General features: G+C 39.3%; 1 pseudogene; it reads left to right on the top strand.

Moving 5' to 3' along the window:
* The first annotated feature begins 3,031 nt into the window (after nucleotides 1–3,031).
* LOC112925094 (annexin A11 pseudogene) lies at nucleotides 3,032–4,222 on the top strand (annotated as a pseudogene).
* Nucleotides 4,223–9,590: the final 5,368 nt, after the last annotated feature.

Here is a 9,590-nt window from a genome sequence, read left to right as displayed (position 1 = left end):
ACATCCTTGGAAGCTGCAGTCTCTTCTCAGTCATCTTGGAATCTTTACATCTAATGGTTTTCATGGAAAAACATGTGTATGGATTAGTGACCTCTTGTAACAAACTACACTAATTATTGGTGGGTTAAAGCAACAATTATTTTGCCCAGGATTTGATTGTTTGGCAATTTGACCTGGGATTAAAGGGTGCTATTCTTCTAGTCCTTGCTCATCTCAGCTGATGGTCTTCAGGCATCTACAGTCTCTTGGGTGGGTCGGCAAGGGGATAGCTGATTTAGTTGACCTCAGCTGCAATTCCTCTCCCCTGCTCCATGCTTCTATTATGCTGACCTGAGTGTATGTCCATTGCAAAACCAGATTTTACCAAATTTCTATTATCAAAGAAGCATTCAGTGAATGAGGAAGTAAGCTCCATCTATTGACTGGAAAAAACTGGAAAACCACATGGTAAACACTTTCCAAAGACCCTAATTGGGAGCAAAAATAGACATTACTTGAAACAGAAGATAAGTGGGGAAAATTCTGATTCCTGCAAAAGTTAGTAGAATTTGCTGAATGAAAACCTTTTAGAAATTAGAATGGTAATTGTTTCCAGTCTTATATATAAAGCTCTAATATTCATACTACCTTCTTATTCTTAAATATCCTATGTGTTTTGTATTACTGCTTTAATAAATTATCACAAAAATATTGGTTTAAAAATAAGATAAATGTGGTATTTTATAATTCTCAAGTTTAGAACTTTTAAGATCAAGGTATTGGCAAAGTTATATTCCTTCTAGATTCTCTAGGGAAGAATCAATTGCTTTGTTTTATTCAGTTTCTAGAAATTGCCTACAATTCTTGGCTCATGTCTCCATATCACTCTGACCTCTGCTTCTTCCCTTTTTCTCACTGTTACCCTTCTGACTTCCCCCTGGGATTATTCTGGGCCTACTTCAATAATTCAGATCAATCTTCTCATTGCAAAGTCTTGGTTTAATCAGGTCTTCAATGTCCCTTTAGCCATGTAAAGGAATATATTCACAGGTTTCAAAGACTAAGTTGTGGGTATTTGGTGGAGGTTTTGGGTAGCTATTGGTGGAGGATTGGGTCTTTAGATGGATAGGCTGTGACATGGATGGTCCTAAATATCAAAATATATTCTAATTATGCCTTTAGATACTTCTAGTATCTTTGTGCTCTGCCTTTTTTACCTATGTGCAGAAATTTGAAGAAGTCCTATATGGGTATTTTTTTTTAATGGTAAAATCAATCACTTACCTTTGCCTTAGACTTTTCCAGTTATTTTTATGGAAATGTTAATTTTAATTTTTTTCCAGTTTATTGAGATGTAATTGATATATAACATTGTGCAAGTTTGGGGTATACAGTATGTTGATTTCGTATACTTATATATTGCAAAACGATTACCACCATAACTTTAGCTAACGCCTGCATCACATGGCATAATTACCTTTTCTTTCTGTGGTGAGAACATTTAAGATCTACTTTCTTAGCAATTTTCAAGTATATAATACAGTGCTATTAACTACAATCACTATGTTGTGCATTAGATCCCCAGAGAAAATGCCAATTTTAAACATGCTAATATTAAAAATAAAAATAATGTGTGATACAAATTTAAAAGCATAATTTGAAGATAGGAATAAGAATATTGAGTATATTCTAACACATTCCCTTAATTCCATTAAAAAATCCCATAGGAGGAAAAAAAATGTTTGTTAATTATGGTGTTCTCGGAGAATACTATTATCTCTCAGAGAGAATTCTTAGGAATGCGTGCTTTAAATATGCCTTCACTGTTCCAATCTAGATTATAGAAAATAAGTTTATGTGATCAATAACTTCTAAGGTTAAAAAGAATTTTTTATGACTTTTGATAATTTTTCCATCATATAAATTCTCTAAGGCATTTAGAAGTAAAAGAAAATCTTAATAAGTCTCTGTCAAATCACTGTATGTTTCCTATTACCTGATTATAAAATGCTTTTGGATTTTTAAAGTTTTTGTTTCTTTAGTTTTGTCAAATTAAGAATCATCCATACTACCATGTGATTAATCTAAGACTAAACTGAGCTAAATTGTCTGTGATGTGTTAATAAAAGTCACGCTGAAACATGAATTGGGCAGAGTAAGGGTTTATTCATCTTGTGGGAAGAAAATAAAAGTTCTCCTTTCCTTATTTTTCTTCACTCTAAACCGTGTTTTAACATCAGGTAACGCTGGAAGCTGTAGAGGAAAACAACACGTTGGTGCACTTTATAAATACAGGGATTTTTTTTAATGCCAACTTGACATATGTGCAGTAGAAGTTATATATAATAATACAGTGAGACGTTTCAACTAATGAACAGTTTCATCTTATTCATAGCTACTCTTTATCTAGCACTGAGGCCCTTAACTCTACCCTACTTGGGCCAATTGTTTGTTAATGTATGTAACACAAGTGACATCATCCATAGCCCATAAGCCCATTGCCTTCATTATAATCTTTTCTCAAAAACAAACATATGGAAAACCTAGCATACATACTACATTAATATAAAAGGCACCACCAACACAAGCTCTCAGGATTCCACCTATCACACATCTCACTTTCCAGAAAAATCAAATGTAAACTTTGCTAAGAAGAGTGAGACTAAAAATGGGATTAGTCACGGAAGTATACACTCCTCCTTTAGCAGAGATCTTTTACCCACTAAACATTTGGAAAGCAAAGGACCTAATCAAATTTAAGTAATGATTTGCAAATAAATATTCTGTTTCTCATGGGACTAAGGGGAAAAATGTCAAATGCCTCATCCCCATCTGAGCACCCCAGTTGGACCCAGCTCTAGGCAGACCCAGGGTGGTGTGCCTGGGACGTCTGCAGAGAGAGCCCCACCCCCCACCCCGCCTGAGTCCCAACCCACCTCTCACCGCCCTGTGCACCCATAGCCAGAGGCCAGATCTAATGTGAATTATGCAGGGTAGGATCTGCTGGCAGGTGGTTACCCCTCAACTGCTCCAGGTGGTGGTGCCTGAGGAGATGATACTCCCCCTGTCCCCCAACACATACACAGACGTGACCCCTATTGGGCTGGATAATGCTACACAGGGAAGTTTAACAAGGACCACCAACATGTCTGGAACATTCAGAGGAGCCAATGTGCCAAGCTTGTATGCTGAGATCCTCTGGCTTCCCTGGGGGTTTTGGGCAGCCTGCTGTCCAGCAGCCTATTCCTCCACATGGAATGTACCTGCTGCTTGGGGGAAACCTATACGTGGGGTCCCCAGTGTCCAGACAGCATATGTTATTCTTTGGGCAGCAGCCCCCATGATCCTACCCTGGGTAGCTGCCAATGCCACCTCCTGAGCAGCAGCAACAGCTGGCACCAAGCTATACTGGACACCTGGGATACAACATGGTCACCCCAACTATGTCTCCAGCACAGTCTGAAAATCAAGGCACCATAACATATGTTCCTGCCTTTGGACCCCTGAGAAATGGCCAGGTCCTCTGGAAGACTAGGAAAGGCTTCAGAGCTGAGGAGCAGGCCTTCATAAGTCACCCGGAGAGATGCTCCACCTGGTGGCAGCAGATCCTCCAGTGCTTCAAGATGGTTCCAGGATTTGATCAAAGATCTGAATTCCGAATTGTGAAGAAATTTTGAGATGACATCTTTGGCTCTGATGAAGACCTCATCCTCTCTGTTTGTGAGAGGAGAGATGCCATCAAGAAAGCCTGGACTGAGGAAGCCTGCCTATTTGAAATCCTCACCTCCCACAGCAATAAGCACATCCAGGAATTGAACAGAGCCCACAAAACAGAATTCTAAGAGACCCTGGAGGAAGCTTATTCAAGATGACAAGTCAGGAAATCTCCAGAGGCTTCTCATCACTCTTCCTCAGGAGTACTGGGATAAAAAACACTCAAGTGGACTTGCCACTTGTCCAGAGACATGAGGAGGAGCGATATATAGCTGGGGAGAACTGCCTGGGAACATGTGAGTCCAGATTCAACACAGTTCTGTGCTTTCAGAGCCAGGACCACCTGGTGGCAGTTTTCAACGAGAATCAGAGAAGGCAGGAGGAGATAGTGAGAGGAACATCTGCCAGGAGATATCTGGGGACCAGGGGCAGGCAATGCTGGTGGGGGTGAAATGTTTCAGGAATACCCCAGCCTTTTTTTGCTGAAAGGCTCAACAAGGCCATGAGAGGAGCAGGAACAAAGGATTGACCAGGAGATCCCTAGAAGATTCTGCTGAAGATCTGTGTTGGCCATGACTAAGCAGTGACTGGTGACTCACATCTGTTCACCTGCTGGCAATAACCAGACCAGGAAAAGGCCAAAATAATGTCCATCTGCTTCTAAACCACAAAATAGACCCCAAGGTGCCCCAGTGCAGACTATCCATGGACCATGGCTCTCTCTTCATTCTGCCCCTCCTGATCCCCCACGTCACTGGTGCTGAGGGATGAACTCTCTCAGATGCCTTTTCCACCCCCACACCTCACAGCCTCTTACTGCTAAAGTAAGTTGTTTTATTTACTGACTCATGTAGTCATTCCCCTTTGCTTGTGGCTGAGACACACAGCTTTATTTTAGTCAGGTAATTTTATATTTTATGTGGAGGCAATCACTCCCCTTTGCTTGTGGCTGAAATATTTGGCTTTATTTTAGTCATGTAATTTTATATTTTATTGGAGACATGTATTTGTATATATGTCATCGTTAGATGCGTTCAAGTCTCTTTGCTGCACACACATTTTGGGTGAGAGAGGACTCGTAAAAGGGAAGACCTTTAAGGTGAATTTTGCATTTGGTGAGAATGTGTCATGCTTTGTTATTGCCATATTCACTCCTTTTTAGAAAAGGAAGGGAAATCAAAGAGGTCAAAAAGTCATCTATTCCATCTTCCATGAAAAACTGGGAGACAGGGCAGCCCCAGTGGCCTAGTGGTTTGGCGCCGCCGTCAGCCTTGGATATGATCCTGGAGACCCAGGATCAAGTCCCAAGTCAAGCTCCCTGCATGGAGCCTGTTTCTTCCTCTGACTGTGTCTCTGCCTCTCTCTCTCTTTCTGTGTCTGTCATGAATAAATAAATAAAATCTTAAAAAAAAACTGGGAGAAAGGGCCATTTGTGTAATTTGAAGTGTTCCTTAAACATGAATATCTATAGCCAAAAGCTGTTTCTAAATTAAAGTCAGCCAGCTCTGAAGTGTTGGGTTTGGGGCCACAAGGGGGAGGTAAAATATATAATAGTACATTTGAAAATGTAAAATGTTTAAATTTAAAATATTTATATATAAATTGCTACTCGTGTTTATTAAAAAACACACAAAACAAATGGATCCATACCAAACACCTCAGAATAGTGGTCATTGTATAGTAGGTAATTAGGAGAGAGGAATAGCGTGTTTGCAGCCCTTGCTCCGCCACGGTGTTTTGCTAACTCCAAGGTCGCCTCTAGCTCCCTGAGCTCCAGCTGAAGGAGAAGGGGATAAGGAAGGAGGCCTCTACACCATAGCTCCTACACAGCCGCCTGCCCACATATCCACTGAGGGGTGGAGCAGGGAGCAAACAACTGGCTGCAGAAGCCACTTGCAAGAGTGCGCCCTCCATGAGAGGGGTGAAGAAACCTCATGCTGACAGGCTTGGAACTGTGGTACCCTGAAATTAGACATTATCAGGAGTCCTTTCTAGTGTCTGGTGAGAGAAATCGCCCAGAAGTTCAAAACAGACCTGCCCTTCCAGAGTGGTGTTTCCAGGAGACAAGTGAAGCCTATCAGGTGGGCCTTTTGGAAGACGCCAACCTGTGTTCTATCCATGCCAAGCATGTAACAACAATTAGTCAAAAGACATCCACGTAGGGAATGTGCTTAAGAATTTACTCTGATGGAAAACATTTTATTCCTTCAACAATTTTTCTCTTCTTCTTGTCATTGGGAGTTCCGAGTCTTAGATAGTCTTCCCATGGGGTTAAAAGGTACTGATGTGTATGATTGCAAGTGGAAAAATGGGGACAGGTATTGACAGTTTTTCCATTTTCATTTGTATGTGGATTTTTAATATAAACCTGGGTACTTCTCAGTGAACAAGTTTCAGCAGTTCAATTTAGAGCAATTATAAATAAACCTGTTAAAATTTTCTTTTCTTTCAGATGTGGGGTCTGAAAGCCCCCTCTGTCCATCAGCCATCCCTTTCATTTAGGTAAAAATCAGTTTTTTAACTTTTATATAGCTACTTGGCGTAAAGACGAGGATATTTATAAGTCTCTCCTGAGAGGAAAGCGACATCATTGCTTTGTTAGTACAATAGACTAGGACTTGTGTCTTTTAATTTGCCTATCAATAAAATTCAATTTGTATAAAGTCATCCATAAATTCTTCATAATCTCTGGTTTACTTCCATTCCATTATTATCGTTGTGTTTGTATTGCCTTCTGTACTATGTTGCTGTCATTTCACTGTGATTTTATGGAAGGGAGGACAGATCATAACAATAGCAAAACACTCACACGTGTCCCATATAGAGCAAATATATTTACACACAGACACACACATGCACACACACACACACACACACACACAATAGTGTGTTAGGGTCTTCCAGAGAAATAGAATCAATAGGGTGGATAGATAGATAGAGAGATAGATACATAGATAACATAGATGTAGAGTTTTAGTCTAAGAAATGGACTCATACAATTATGAAGGTTGATAAGTCCTGAGATCTGCAGTTTGCAAATTGGAGCTTAAAGGTCCAAACCAGAAGAGCCCCTAGTTCCAGTCTGAATGTGAAGGCCTGAGATGCAGGAGAGCTGATGGTATGTTTCAGTCCAAAAACCATTAGATCTAAGATCCAAGAAGAATCAATATTTCAATTGGAATCTGAAGGCCAAAAAAAAGACCAAGGAACCAGCTCAGAGCAGTCAGGCAAGAGGAGTTCCTCTCACTCAGGCTTTTTGTACTGTGTAGGTCTTCAATTGATTAGATGAGACCCACTCACAATAGGAAGGGAAGTCTGCTTCATTCAATCTTCCAATGCTAATGTTAATCTCATCTAGAAACTTCTTCACAGCCATACCCCCAATAATGTTTGGCTAAATGTCCAGCCTCCTCATGGCTCAGTCAAGTTGACACATAAAATGAAGGATTACAAATGCCAAACACTTATATACAGTTTATGATGTATTTGATATTGTTATTATATATGTCATGGTATATTACGTGCTTTATATAGAGAGAGGATTCTTGTTATTTACAGTAGCTATGTTCTAAAATGTCAATGCAAACCATAAATCAGTGAATACTGAATCATTGCTTCTAGGAAAATACAAGGTTGAGTTTCTGTGACCTCTAGTCAGAACCTTTTAGGCAAACATTCACTACATGATCTTGTTTTATATGTTTCTCTTAAAAGATATATTATTTACTTTTCTTTTTTTTAAGATATCTTATTTAATACATACTGTTGATTCATCAACATTGAACTCATGACCCACAGAACTATAACACATGCCTTATCAAAACTAGTCTGTTTTCTCTGTAAGGCGCATCACACTCATCTTGTGTTAGGAACATCAGACAGCCCTTCGGTGCTTTACTTGGGGTCATTTTCAACAGTAAAATTACCCACAAAGACACAAAGATGCAAAAGAATGTGATGCCAGATAGATCACAAAGAGGGTACGTGTTTATAGCATGACATCTGATATGAGGAGGCAGTGTTACCTTGCTGGACCTGAGATGAAAATATGCATGTCAGGTGATTCAATTTTTTTACCCCTCTGCACATGTCCGCCAATGATCATGAAAGCACTGAGAATATTGATGTGGGATCTCTACACATGTTTTGGAGAAGATCATTGAATAACAAAGACAGACTCTGTATTACCATCTGCAAGTTGGTATTATAACCACATATGTCCTTTAACCCACCAGAACCCTGGGATGGAAACTAGATGATTGGGCTCCACATCTCTCCTCTTATCTACTCTGCCTTTCAAGATCAACCAGAAAACAATCTCTTTACTTTTAGCAAAGTATTTGATTCCACGTATTTTATCCATATCTCTAGATTGGAGAGTTTGTTGCCATAATTGAAATACTATAAAATGCAAGGTTGGATTTTGTTAATACTTTATTGATAAATACAAAACCGTGTTTGAAAATTAGGATCTCACTTAATATTTTGTCATCAGCTCTTACACACTACCTTATTATCATTTCATAATTTATAGAAGTTAAGGAGAACAATTGAACTAACTGAAAAAAAAACAAGTAGTAAGTTTTCAGGTAGAATTTTTTACACCATTCACTGCAAATATATTAATAAACACCCCTGAAATGTAAATGTTTGTCAAGTTGCTTGTTTTTGCTGTTCATTGAGGTCTAACATGATCTGTTTTCTTATATGCTCTTTATCAAGCAGTTTGGATGCACAGCTAAGGAAGCAAACAGCTTATGGAATCCCAGACAGCATCCTCTCCGGCTCAGAGCAGGTGCTTTCATTGCTTTTATACCTCTCCTACGGGTGAGTTCTTCCAGCTTCAGAAGAGGTGGTAATGCGCATCGCTTTCATCAATACCAGCTTCAATCCAAGGAATGTCGCTCCTAAAATAGCAGTGAACATAAACCATCTGCATTTAAGTACTTGACATTTTGGTAAAATATGACAGCTATACCAGAAACTCCAACTGTTTGACTTGAATTCCTTTGATCTTCTTTTTTTTTTTTTCCTTTCTATTTTTATGGGGCAAAGGTTCAAAAACAGCACAGTTACTGTTTAATGAAAACAGCAGGCAATGCTTTTCACAAACAGAGAACTGCTCTCCTATTCCCATTTGAGAGACCTGAATTTTAAAAATCTCAATTCCTCCTTGGAAATCATCCTACTTTTTATTCAAATTACAAACATTCAGGTTACCAACTGTTTGAAGAATTGAAAGAGATTTTCAATTTGAAATTGACATAAGAATCTTTTTTGTTCCAACTGGGAAAAGAAATTCAGCTTGGTGCTTATGAATTCTGTGTAATACAGCACCTCGCCAGATAAAAGAAAGTGCATTCCACAATGATATTTCCATTTTTCCTTCCGTCTTTCCTTCCGTCCACCCTTCCTTTCTTCCTTTCTTCCCTCTTTCTCTCTCTCCCTTGATCCTCTACTCTCTTGCTCTCCTTTCTTTCCAAAACTATGCAATCATTTCAATGGGTTACAAGTATTTGATTCAATCATTCACTCTTTACATATTCATTAGCTGTACATATGCACTGAGGGCCTAACGCGTACTGGGACCATTCTCTATACTGTGGACAATGCCTGAAAGCCCCTGCCCTCATGCAGCTTGCATTCAAATAGGAGGAAAGTAGACCGATTAAATAAAAAAAATAAATAGTTTTGGGATGCCTCAGTGACACAGTCAACTAAAGCTGGTTTTGGCTCAAGTCATGATCAAGCCTCCAGTTAGGCTCCATGCTCAGCAGAGAGTCTGCCCCTCCCTCTCCCTCTGCTCCTCTGCTCTCTCTTCATCTCTCTTTCTCTCAGACAAATAAATACAATCTTTAAAAAAAATAAATGGTTTTGTTTAAATAAAATATTTTAAT

This window comes from Vulpes vulpes, chromosome 4 (genome assembly GCF_048418805.1).
Source record: "Vulpes vulpes isolate BD-2025 chromosome 4, VulVul3, whole genome shotgun sequence".
Taxonomy (NCBI): Eukaryota; Metazoa; Chordata; class Mammalia; order Carnivora; family Canidae; genus Vulpes; species Vulpes vulpes.
The sequence above is the reverse complement of the archived record's forward strand: the minus strand, read 5'-3'. Positions and strand labels throughout refer to the sequence as shown.